At 33.9% G+C, this 13983-nt stretch overlaps 1 non-coding gene across 1 annotated transcript; it reads left to right on the forward strand.

Annotated features, from left to right (window-relative positions):
• Window positions 1-13285: 13285 nt before the first annotated feature.
• On the forward strand, window positions 13286-13359 carry TRNAM-CAU (transfer RNA methionine (anticodon CAU)). Its single transcript has one exon. It is a non-coding gene; the product is annotated as a tRNA-Met (tRNA).
• The last annotated feature ends 624 nt before the right edge of the window (window positions 13360-13983 follow it).

The raw sequence follows: 13983 nt of genomic DNA on the forward strand, positions 1-13983 counted from the left end.
ACTGTCTTTTAACACCAAAACAAACACGACCACTGTCTTTTAACACCAAAACAAACACGACCCCCCCGTCATCCTCTCAGAAAAAAGAATCCTTTATTTCTGTCCTCCATGTTTAATATAAACTTCACGGCAAAGCCGTTGTATTGGTAACAATCCTGTTACCTTCTTCGAGGATTACATCATGGAAAATTTATATCTTATTATTCTAGCTATAGCAGTACCTACCTTATGGTCACTACTTGCTATAGTACGAAGTGTTATCCGTAGTTGGGGAACTACGATGGAGTCTGTATCAGAAGCATCAAGAGGCAGAGCTGAGATGTGGGCTCGTGAACAAGTGAACAAGAACATGGGTGACTATAAAGCTCTAGACTCTGTTGATGCTGAAACTGTCAAAGCTTATCAAGCTATGATGAATAAATAATACTATATGCTGCTGCTCTATATGAGTGGCAGCATAAGTCAATAGCACACAATGTACATAGCACACAATGTACAGGCTCGTTAAGTGCTCATCAGCCTTAGAGGAATTACTATCCTAGCTATAAGCAACTTCGATACGTTTATGCAACGCCAAAGGCGTTGTTATGGAATGTCCAATCTCGGATTCATTCCTAACGTTCTGAGGAGAACTTATATGACTAATAAAATGACTGGCTTTAATAACCATAGACTTGCTATTGCTAAAGATACATTTAACCAAAGTACTCATTGGTTAAATGTAGCAGGTGCAGGCTTAGGAATGTATTTCAGTAAACAATATCTAGAACAAGATATTCCTACTGATTTAGATAATGTACTTCTAGCAGTAGAAAAGTTACCTGAAGATAAAAGAGCTTTAGGTTTCTTAAAATATTTAACTCTTGCAGTTGAAAGTTCAAATCTAAAAGTTAGTTTTAATATTATTTCAGAAAATAAAATAATTGAATCAACTCTAGATTTCTCTAAAATTAAAATCTAACATTTCCAGTCCTTTGCCTATACGGTAGAGGACTGTGTCCTTAATGTCCACATACAGTCTGATTTAATTAAACTAAATCAATCCCTATATCTGTACTAAGTAAACTTACCTTACCATACCCTACTGAGGAACTAACCATGAACAAAATGAAGTATAACAACTACGCTTTAAAGCTACTTAACACTATTCTAGATTTACAAAGATTGTTTGTACGTGAAGTAGATGTATGGTTGCATAAAGAGTTTGAACAACCTGGATATATATCTATTATTGCTCGGTTTGATTACCCATTTGGGGACATAGCCTATTCTTCACCATATAACAAGGTTAGATCTTATAGATACAATAAGAAAGCCCTTAAGGTTGGTGCACGCATCGTACTTGAAGAGTGTCTAGGACTCCCACATAAGAGCGGTGCATTGAGGTCAAATAGAATAAACCAATATCAACGTCCTAGCTTCATTGATACCCTCATATAAGGAGTAAATACTTGAATATATATATATGTTTAATTGGCTCTACCTGCTTTCAAGTAAACTACGAAAACTATATCTACTGCTTGGGGACAATTATATTGAACCAGAAGTATCTTTACTACGTAAAAAAAGGATGACTATATGAGTAGATATACAACCCGTCATTACACACATACATACGACAATAATCTAACTTTTAGTGAATATAGGGCTTTACTAGCTATGCCTTTAGTAGTAATCATTGATGAAATTAAAAGGATAAATATATGAACATGCACACATACAGTGAATTCGTGAAAGATATTCTTGCATTGCAAGGAGTATCTACATTTACTATAAATCCACAAAACTATGATGTTACTTATATGACTGGAGATGATCCAGATATTGAAGTAACAGAACCTAAAGAATACTTTATGAAAGGAGCTGCAAATGGCTAATGAAAAACCATGGCGTAATGAATTAATAGAAAGCTATAAATCTATATTGTCATACGCAGCTGAAGATGAAACTACAGTAGATAAAGGTTACAAATATAAGCTATCCCTAATACAAGACCCCAATGATTATCTCTATATTGATCTGACTGTAACTAAGTTTGATAAAGAGGTTAATTATATACGTACATACCCTTACGAAAAAAGTATCTCTTATGAAGACAATCAGAAAAGACTAAAAAGAGTAGAAGATGCTATGCGCATAATTATTATGGATTACTTCACTATGTTAGGTGATATTCACGACAAGTATGGTTTATCGAGGTAAAGGTTATGGCAAATAAAGCTACCCCACATAATCAACTTTCTAAGTACTTTGAATATCTTCAAACCATACTAAACACTAAGCAAACTATCTTAGATACTACAGTAGTACTTAAATTAGAACAATACATAGTAGTTACCAAAGCCTTAAGGGAAGTACACCATGTGCTGTCCTTATCTGCTACCAACGAATCTGAGCCTAATATATTGGTATCAGCTCCCCATAGTATGAAAGGCTCTATAGAAGAAGTTCTAGGGAGAATGAGTGCTATTATGGAAACACCAACAACTATTGAAATTGTACCTCACTCTAAGGACCTAGCCCCTATAGAACTTAGTGGTGGAATAAATCAACTTATAAAGGTATTCACTACTTTATTAAATAACAACTTAGACTAGAGAACTTAATGGAGATTTAAGATGAGTACAATTATAAGTATACTGCTAGTAGCTTTAGTAATTTATATATTTCGTGAAACTTTTTAACTGGAGATTTTGTATGAAAGATACCTTAGCTTTATTTTTAGAACAACAAAAAACTACACATGAAACTCTTATAGAGTTACAGGAATGTGTTAATGATGTAATCCAATCTAAGGAGTGTTATACGCGGAATAGTATATCTGGTGACTGTAGAATAGAACAAGATCTTAAGCTTATATTCACTATATACCCAAATGATCATACATTTGCCTTCCATACCCATGACAAATTCATAGTATACATGCAAATACAGAAGCAAAATGTTTTAATAGAATGGAGCAAAATCAAAACAACAGATAAGTTCTTGACTAATCATATAGAAAACATCCGTGATCAACTTAACAAGGCGCTAGGTTATATACATAACTAAAAACCAAATATATATAAGGAACTTAATATTATGCATACCCAAATACAAATTGAGCAGTATTGTTCAATAGAGGACTTAAAATCCTTATTAATAGTAGATAGTAAAGAGCAGCTTACTACCTTTGCCTCAGAATTTGAAAAGGTATTGGAGATCTATTGTAGTAAACATTACCATAATTCTAAGAACATTAGGGTAGCTAAACTTAAGGAATATACAGCACAGAACATTATAGAAGCTATTTATAGCTCTCTAGTGTTATTGGAATCTAAATCAACACTAGTTAGTGTAATGGGCGTACTTGCAGGTCACTTTACCAACAGTATGGATGAATATAGTGCTCACTTATGTGCAGGAGAGTTACTAGCTCTTGCAGATAACTCTATGTATGAAATATATCTAGATACTAGAGGTCATTACTATGTTAATTCGTTTATTACCTTATCCGAGGAAGTTAAACATAGGGTACTTATGTCTATGTTTATACCACCTATGGTAGAGAAGCCTAAGAAACTGTATAAGAATAAAGATACCACTTATCATAGCATAAGAGATAGTTCCCTTATTCTCGGGTATAAGCAGAATTACCATGATGGTGATATCTGTTTAGATGTTATTAACATGCAAAATAACATCCAATATAAACTTAGATATACAGAAGTTGATTTACCTCAACCAGAGGGGATGAGTGATGATGCATGGTTAACATTCAAATTCACTAGAGATAGAACCAAACTGTTCCTAAATAAAAGACCATTTTGTTTACCTAATAAAGTAGATAAAAGGGGCAGATTGTATACTAGAGGGTATGTAATTAATACTCAAGGTAGTGAAGCCCAAAAGAGTGAAATAGAGTTTTACAATAAAGAAGTTATTAAAAACCCTACTTCACTTAAGTTAGCTATAGCCAACAGTTTTGGTTTAGATAAAAAGGACAGAGAAGTTAGATTAGCTTGGTTTGATGAAAATGTAGATAGGTTAGGGGACTTGAGTCAGGAAGCAGATGAACCATATTTATATGCTACTGCTTTAGAGGCATGGAAAGACTTCGAGTATAAGTACTCTAGTGGGCTTGTACTTCATCAAGATGCTGTATGTAGCGGTATACAGCATTTAAGCTGCCTAGGTAAGGATATTAATGGTATGTTCATTTCAGGTCTATCTAATAATGAATACAGATCTGATGTATATACGTATACAAGAGAAGCTGTACAAGAGCTTGTCGGAAATACAGTTAATATCAATAGAGAAGACTGCAAGAAAGCTGTTATGACGGGTGCTTATGGTAGTAGAGCTGAACCAGAAAGGATTTTTGGTACTATGGTAAACTACTTTGATGAAGCCTGTTATTCCCACTTTAACAATGCATTTCAAGTACGCGATGTACTTATTAATGCATGGCAAAAAGATAAAGCTACTTATGAATGGACTCTGCCTGATGGATTTAATGTATTTATACCTGTTATTACTAAAGCCACTAAGAAGTTAGAGATAGATGAACTAAACCATGCAAAAATAAGCTGTGTTATAGCCACTCATGAGCCTACAGAGAATGGGGTTGCTTTAGCAGGTAACTTTGTACACTCTGTAGATGCTTATGTTCTTAGAGAGGTTGTAAGACTAGCTAACCTAAAGGTACTAAGTTATGACTTCACTAAAGTATCTAAACAGCCTTTAAGAGACAGATTATTAGCTATATATAACTCTACTGGTATTGTGTCTTCTAGGTGGTTATCTATCGTATATTTAGGAGGTTTACCCGAAAAACTTGTAGAGGGTATTAAGGCTACAATAGCTCTTATTAAGGATGATAAGAGATTTGATGTAGTAACAGTACATGATTCATTTGGTTCACATCCTAACTATACTCAACTAGTTAGAAAGTACTATAACTATGCTATGGAGAGTATAGCTAATGGATATTTATTAGAATCAGGGCTAGAAGAAATAACAGGTAAACCTGTTAGAAGGATTATTAATAGACAAGTATTCAAATTCCCTATTGATAATTATGCATTAGGATGATTAAGATGGGGACTTCCGTCCCCTTTCGTGCTGGCAGAATTACTGGTGTTTTTTTTTATAAGGAGAATCGTTTAATGACTGTATTTTTAATAATTATAGGTATTGCTATATTAGGTGGATTTGGTTTTATACTGAGTGTCCTTAAGAAAGTTCAAAAACCTGTAGAAGGCTGTTTAATTATTGCAAGTATGTATACTGATGAATGGGCTGAATCTGTTAAAACAGATATTGCTCTAAAAAAAGCAGAACAAGAAATTGAAACTCTTAAAAGGCTTAAGAGTATTAATGAAGCCAGGGAGGCACACAAACTAAATCCAGTTGAACTTGGTAAATTTGACTGATTTATTTTATTTTGCCTGTCCCTTAGTGGGGCAGGTATTTTTTTTTTTTTATAAGGAGGTTCTGTGGAACTTAACTCGTGTCAAACAAAAGCATTAAATGAAATTATAAAGTTCCATGAAGGGACTGAATTATTTCATGTATTAACGGGAGTAGCAGGTACAGGGAAAACTACATTAATTAAAGAATTACGTAAACATGTACCTCTTACACTGACCGCGTCTACTAATAAAGCAGCAGACGTACTAGGTAAAATAGTAGGTACAAGTGCTTCTACAGTACATTCTTTTCTTAAAAGAAGACCTATGTACAATGGTTTATCTCCAGAAGTAGATATTGAGGGAGTTGATGGTATATTACTAGTGGATGAGGCATCATTAGCAGGAGAAGTAATTTTTAAAGCTCTTTTAAAGTATGCAGAAAAAACTAAAACTAAAATACTATTCTGTGGGGACGTAAGTCAATTACCTCCGCCTAGAGAAGACGTAAGTCCAGCATTCCATCATGGATTCAATGCCTCTACTTTAAATCAAATCATGAGACAAGCTGAGGGCAATCTACAGACAGCTTGTAAGGCTCTACAAGATAATGTGATGTTGGGTATAGAACCTAACATAGTAATAGATGGTATAGAAATAATCCAATTAAACAAACAAGAGTTTTTTGCTGCCTTTGAAAAGGATGTTATACAAAACTCTTGGGAAAATTCTGATTCTAAATACCTAGCATGGACAAACCAAGCTACTATATCCGTTAATAGTAGGATTCTACTTAAAAAACGTGGAGACCCTCTTATCAGAGAAGGTGATTTATTAACTAATAACAGCTATGCCTGCCAACAAGGTATTAAGATACCTACAGATGCTATGGTTTACATAGAGAAAGTACAGCACAACGTTGTAAAACTGGATGTAGAAGGATGCACTGTAGTTACTATGGGTTTAACGTGGTTTGTTCCCTATAAACATTCTATTATTAAACAATTGGTAGAAGCTTTAGAAAAGGAAAGAAAATATGATGAAGCTTCTACTATAAAAAATACATGGTTAGATCTTAGATCTACCTATGGGCTGACTATTCATAAATCCCAAGGAAGTACTTTTAAAAGGATTTACTTGGACATTCCTAATATTAATACAAGTATTAGAATTGATTATAACCTATTTAAAAAGCTACTTTATGTAGGAGCTTCTAGAGCATCAGAACAATTGATAATAAGAGGCGCTTAATGAAAATTACAATAGTATTGAAAGATTTCTATGCAAATATAGCCTCAAACATTGAATACTATTATGCTAAGTATCTTAAGAATAAGATACCTGATGTAGTTATTGAAGTAATTCCAATACCTTATAGGGCTAATAAAAAACTAAAAAAGGCAGATTTAAAGCAATTTGTGGTGGACAATTATAGTACTCTTAAAGATGCCGAATATCTGTACGTTGCTGATGCAGAAATGTTTAAATATCTAAGCGGTCAACCACGTATGGTATTAAATAAGATATTTACTGTTTTACCTGAGCTATTAAAAGACGTAAAAATACTATGTGGTATTAGTTACGGTATGCTTCTACATGACCTTCAAGGTCAAGACAAACTTACTAAGAGCCTACAGGTGTTAGTGGGTCATGTAGATGGAGATGTAGTACCAGTAGGGGGCAACTTACTATACAACACTAAACTATTTCTAAACCCTAACAACAGTATACCCGAGCTTGCTAGTTTGCTGCATGAACCTAGGTTGTCTTTAGATCTTGAGACTACTTCCCTAAACCCCTTTAAGGGAAACATCAAATCATTCTCTTTAACAGGAGCATGTAATAAAACAGTAGCTACTTTGTACGATACAAAGATATTAAAGGACTTCATTACAGAATATAAAGGTAAGCTTATATTCCATAACGCTGTATTTGATATAAAATGGATTCTTTATCACTGTTGGATGTCTTCTTGGGATGACACCAAAGGATTATTAGAAGGTTTGGGTATTATTACAAGGGATTTTGAAGACACGTATTGTATGGCATATAGTGCCTATAATAGTCTCTCTAAACCAAAACTAAATCTCAAAGAACTTACCATAGAGTATACAGGTGATTATGCTCTTCAAGATTTAGATAACTTAGATAAGTATACAGATAAGGAAATACTTACGTATAACGCTATGGATACTATAGCTACATACTATTTATATAATAAGGTATTGGCTTTAGTAGATAGTAGCTATGAATCTTTATTAAAACCGTCTATACCAGTTATTATTCAGACTGAATTAACTGGTATACCTATGAGTGATAAAAGAATAGTAGAAGTTAAAGCTATATGTGAAAGTAACTTTAATGAAGCTAATAAAGCTTTACTAGATAACCCCTTTATTGTACAGGCAAGAAAAGAATTAGCCAGGATAGCCCATACCAAGGACTATGAGTCTAGGTTAAACAAATCTAAAACAGGAAAAATTATTAATAAACCTTTATCTGTATTTTATGATAAAGAGGGCTTTAATACTAATTCTGATGTACAGGTAGGGCATTTACTTTATAAAGTACTAGACTTAGCTGTTATAGATCTTACTAAAGCTGGTAAACCAAGTACTTCAGGGGATACTCTACTTAAATTAAAATATACAGTAGCAGAATCCAGTAAGGTAGTTGTTATAGATAGGTTACTTGAACTAGCAAGTCTTAAAACTATACGTAGTACCTTTATACCTGCCTTTGAAGAAGGTATCTTAAGAGAAGGAGGTATACGGTATTTGTATGGTTCTTTTATACTAGGAGGTACTGTTAGTGGAAGACTGAGTAGTAGAAACCCAAACCTTAATTTGTAGGGCTTTATACAAGTGATTGTATATCGAAAATTACCTAAACAGGGAAACTCCTATCAACAAATGTTGAGGACAACCTCGTAGTAAAGATGATTGATGTTAAGGCATACAATCGGAAGAACTCTAACGACTATTCCTGAAAAGGAAGTACACCTAAGTGGGTGGAAACGGTAATCATCTCTAGGAGATGTTGATATAGTCTGCTCTCATAGGTAACTATGAGCAGTTCATAAGAGAACGGTACTAGCCTAACGACCTAGTACGAACATTAAGGTCAAAATATCCCCTCTAATGGAAAGTATGCTGAATACATCAAAAGTATATTTGTTACTAGTGATGACCAAGTAATGGTTGGTGCAGACTTTAATGCGTTAATAAAAGGTAATTAATATAGTACCTATCTAGCGCCTATGTACAGCAATGTGTATAGCAAACCATGTGAACTCAGGGGAAGCCTAAACAGATTAAGCTGTAGGTAATCCTGAGCTAAGCCTACTATGTAGGAAAGTGCAGAGACTATCTCGAAAGAGAGTACACCCAAGTGGGTGGAAGCGCATGGCATCCTACAAGGATGATGATATAGTCCGATCTATATGGAAACATATAGCAGTTCGTATTAGAACGCCACAGTTTTAACGATACTGTGGGAACATAATGTAGAGGCAGTAATTAATGCTTTATTAACTAAAGATCCAAATAAACTAGCTGTCTTTATAGATGGTTTTGATGGTCACTGTCTTAATGCATATAACTACTTTAAAGAACAGATGCCTGATATAGAATATTACCCAGAGGAAGTTCAGATTGATACTTTTATATATAATGGTATTCCTTTAAGTAGTAATACTTTAGTAGAGTTTAAAGGCAAACAAGGCTATTTAAAATTAACTGAGGGGAATGTTACCTTCACAGAAAAGGAGCAAGTATGAGTAAATATACTAATTTACAACAACAGGAAATAGTTCTTTCTTGGTGTAGGTACAAAAAGTGGAAAAATATTAGTAATCCTGGAGAACAAGAATTTATTGATTTAACTAGATTACCTATAGTAAGAAAAACATTATATAACTATGCAAAAAAATGGGAAAATACTACCCTTGCTTTACATAGTTATAAAGCATTGCCTAGATTGGCTAACATGGAATGGGAGAAACAACAATGAAAGAATTATGTATTCAGTGCAGTAAAGAAACAGGTGAAACGGTAGAGAACCCCACTTTAGTTCATGATATTGATGGTGAGGAATATGCAATAAGTATTACCCCATGTGATGAGTGTATTAAAACACTTAAGGCAGATAACGACTTATTTGTGGTAGTAATGGGGGCATTGGAAGAAATGGATGGTAAACCATTAACAACCTACTTAGTGTCTAAAAACTCCCCAGGGATTCACGATTTATATATGGCTGCTATGGAACATCTTTCCGTAGAAGATAGGCGTGAAACATTGGTAGCTGTTGATGCTACAAATACCTTATATATTCACCCTATCCTAGCAGATAACATTGATTGGGGTATTACAGACCCTACCCCTGAAACCACCCATTAATAGGAGACCGTGTTATGACAAAAAAAAAGACACATAGGCTTAGCTATAAAAGGAACTTCCAAAGAATGAAAAATACAATGGTGCAGATTCTTGATATATCTAAGGTTATGCCTATACCAATTAAAAAGTTCAATGTGCTTAGTATTAATAGTATTAAACACAAATATAAAGTACTTAGGCAGAATTCCAAAGCACCTACCTTTGCTTTAAATTATGCGGGTACAGCTTACACCCTTATAAAGAATTGTGGCTTCTCTGAAGCTCAGGCAACTACAATTGAAAAAAGATACCATGACTATTACTCAAAGAGTGATGAATGGGTCTCTTCTAAAATAGAGGATATTTGTAAAGCAGGTCATGCTACTTTAGCCTTTGGTTTAAAGTTAAGAGCCCCTATACTGTCTAATACTACTTATACAGCTACACTACCTAGAAGGGCTAGAGCAGAAGCTAGGTCTATAGGTAATGCTCTATCAGGACAAAGCTACTGTATGTTAAATAATAGGGCTTTAATTGAATTTATGGATAGGGTATGGCATAGCCTATACAGATATGATATTAAACCATGTATTTTAATACATGATGCCCTTTATTTCACTATCAAGAGAGATTTGGATGTTATTAAATTTGTTAATGATAACCTGATAGAGTGTATGCAATGGCAGGAATTACCTGAGATACAGCATGATGTTGTAAAGCTAGGCGCTGAGTTGGATATATTCTACCCATCTTGGAACAATCCTATAACTATCAAAAACACTGTCTCTAAGGAAGGTATTTTAGAAACAATTGAAAAAGGAGTATAAATGAGTACATATTATTTACAGCCATCATCAAATCAAAAAAGTTTTTATAATAAAGCCTTTGTAAATGTGAAGGATAGGAACTTGTATTTATATAGTTACAACACGTTTGTAGCAGCAATAATTGATGCAGAGGTTTACATTACAAAAAAACCAGACTTACTGACAGTTACGACAAAAAAACACATTAGGGCTTTTCTAGCTCACTCGGTAGTGAGCCCTAGGCATGATATACACCCATATAATTTAGCTGCTTACCATGACTTAGCTAAATTAGGAGAAAAGCCATTACTATAGGGGAAGCTATAAAGAGCCTAAATAATGAACTAGTTTCTTTAGAGAGTTGTTATGACTACCGTAGAAGATGTGTAGGAAAACAACAAATAGAGGTTATTACTGATAGGTTATCTAGTGTAGATAATAACTATTTTAAAACACACTTACTGTCTGAAACTAGTAACCTGCTCCAAGATATAAAACTCTCTTTTAAAAATATATTCACTAAATATAAATAAAGGAACATATAAATGACAACAGGATATAAAGCTAGGATGTTTGATGAAAGGGATACTCAAGATAGTATTAAAATACAGGACTTAGCAAAGTCTACTGATAAAAATGTAGAAGCAGCAATATACTTAGCTAATGAAAAAGGTATTGCAGGGATTGAAACTATGTTTAAAAGTAGAGCTGAGGTAGGGTTTAAGAAGTATGGTGTAACTACCGAAAGGGCTGACCTATCCTTAGAACATTGGAAATTACATGCACTTGAAGAGGCTATGGATCACTTGATATACACAGTAGTAATATGTGAACTAACTGGGTTTAAAGCAAGAAGTATAGATTTATTGGCAGCATCCTTGAATACACTAAAACTATCTTGGGAGGTATTCCATGATAAATAATTCTAACTTAGTATGGGCTTCTATAGTAGAGCCTTACACAGAATCAGTAACCAACCATGGATGTTCAAATGGTATGTCTTTAGCAGGTTACGATATAACCATAGCTCAGGATATTACTTTCTATAATTTTGGGCTATTTAGCTTCTATTCGTCTAAAACCCCTACCAACAACCTTACTTATACTGAGTATGTGGGTAGCTTTATACGTAGACTATTATCTAATACCACCCATAGATGGGGTCTTGGTTCTTTTTCTTTGGCTTCTTCTATAGAGCATTTTACAATGCCTACAGGATATTGTGGTGTTGTATACGATAAATCCTCATGGGCTAGAAGGGGTATAAGCCTCTTTAATACCATTATTGAACCTGGCTGGAAGGGTTACCTTACTTTGGAGTTAAAAGCCAATAAACTAGGTATTACGCGTATCAGAAAAGGTACTGGAATAGCCCAAGTAGTGTTAATGGCTTTAGAAGACCCTAAACAGTATACAGGTAAGTACCAAAACCAAGAAAATAGACCTACAGAGGCTAGATAATATGCTATACGCTTTATATATGATGATTGCAGGGATTAGTTTGGAACAGGCATCCTGCCTGTCTAATACGATATATCACGAAGCTAGGGGGGAAAGTATTAAGGGACAGATGTTAGTAGCAAAAGCTGTTATTAATAGAAAGAACCATAAGGAATTTCCTAGTACTATATGTAAAGTAGTATACGCTAAGAATCAATTCGAGTGGACTTGGGTTGTAAAAACACGCAAGACTAATCGTACAAGCAATATACTAGCTTCATGGTTTATAGTACGGGATATATTCTATAAGGACCCTGAGGGTATTACTTTCTTTAATCAAAGAGGCTTTACCAACAAAAGACTTCAGTATGTTATGACTGAAGGTAACCATAAATTTTATAAAATAAAGGCAACCCAATGAAACAATTATTGGAAGATTTAGAAGATGATGAGGTTAAAAAAGTACTACTTAAATTAGGTAAAAAGATTAAACAACCTTACACAGAATCCATACCTAAAGTTAGGAGGGAGTATAAATTATGGTTGGATTCTAAAAGATACCCGCACTATACCAACCATTATTTTATGTTAAGGGGTAGTGAATTCTTTGGAGCTATTATCGAATTAGAAACTAAAATGGAAGAGATATAGCTATGTATATAGTAACTCGTAGAAATGTAGTACATATTCCAGAAGTTATTGATGTACGGATAGTTAACAACTGTAGTATACGTATAGGGTACTATGCCTCTAAGGATAGTACCGAAATATTAGCTATGGAGATAGACCTTATAAGTACTGAGGTGGCTTTGGTAGCCCATAATAAGATTATGTTAGCCTATACTAATAAATCCCCTATAGTAGATATAAGGGACTTTACTACTTCAAATATATGTTACCCGCTTAACCCTAACGAAATACCTCTTGCAGAAGAGGTTATTGTGTTTTTAGAAGATGCTGGTATTATTTTAGAGAATACCTCAATGTTTGATGATGACTGTGGTATGGATAAATTAGATTTAACAATAACCACTTACTTGTAACTACTATTAAAGCAATAGAAATAGAATATATTATATTTGAGGCTTCTCAAGAAGGTGCAGTTAAATCCATCACATAAGGTACAGATTTTTTTTTAAGTGTAGTAGGTTTTGGTAAAGTATCTGGTTCGATTACAGCTCTAGTAATAATGTTATCAGAGTGCCCTTGGTAGGGAAATAAGACTTAGTACTTTAGGTTCGATTCTAGGTACAATCTCCAAATATTTCAAGTGTCTTTAGCTCAGTTGGTTAGAGCAATCGACTCATAATCGATAGGTCACGGGTTCAAGTCCCTTAAGACACACCAATACACAACACCCTATATGATACAGGGTGTTTTTTTTTATTTTATACGGAGAATATATGGAACATAAAATTACCCCTTTAAATAGATTACAAAATGAGTCTAAATATAGACAATACATAACCACACAAAACGAAAGTAAGTTATTTTTTAAGTTTCCTAATGGGTATGCTGCAAGTATTATTTATAATAATAACTCATATAGGTATGAAGAAAATAAGGTTGAGTTAGCCCTATTTAAAAGGAATGCTACAGGTAATTACGCTATTTATTACACAAATGGAGGGTATTTCGATGATGTATGTAGGTATTTGACATTTACTGAAGCAGAAGTACTTATAGACAAAATATACTATGCTTTGCTCTATTACCCTACAAATAATCTAGAAAAGAAGATTGTTAAAACCGAGGTTCTTATAGGTAACTACCCCTATACCATAGTGTTCACACCTACTGCCTTGCACCATACCTGTAGTAATGTTCACAAAAGAATAATAACTATAAGGGCTATCCCAGATACACTAAGCTTACTGAACATACTTACTTTAGAGATGGAAAAAATATATCTAGATTTGAAGTATACCAACCCATTTCAACCAATACCTACTCAAGATAATATGGTAT

Source organism: Arctopsyche grandis, unplaced genomic scaffold, assembly GCF_051622035.1.
Source record: "Arctopsyche grandis isolate Sample6627 unplaced genomic scaffold, ASM5162203v2 HiC_scaffold_104, whole genome shotgun sequence".
NCBI lineage: Eukaryota > Metazoa > Arthropoda > Insecta > Trichoptera > Hydropsychidae > Arctopsyche > Arctopsyche grandis.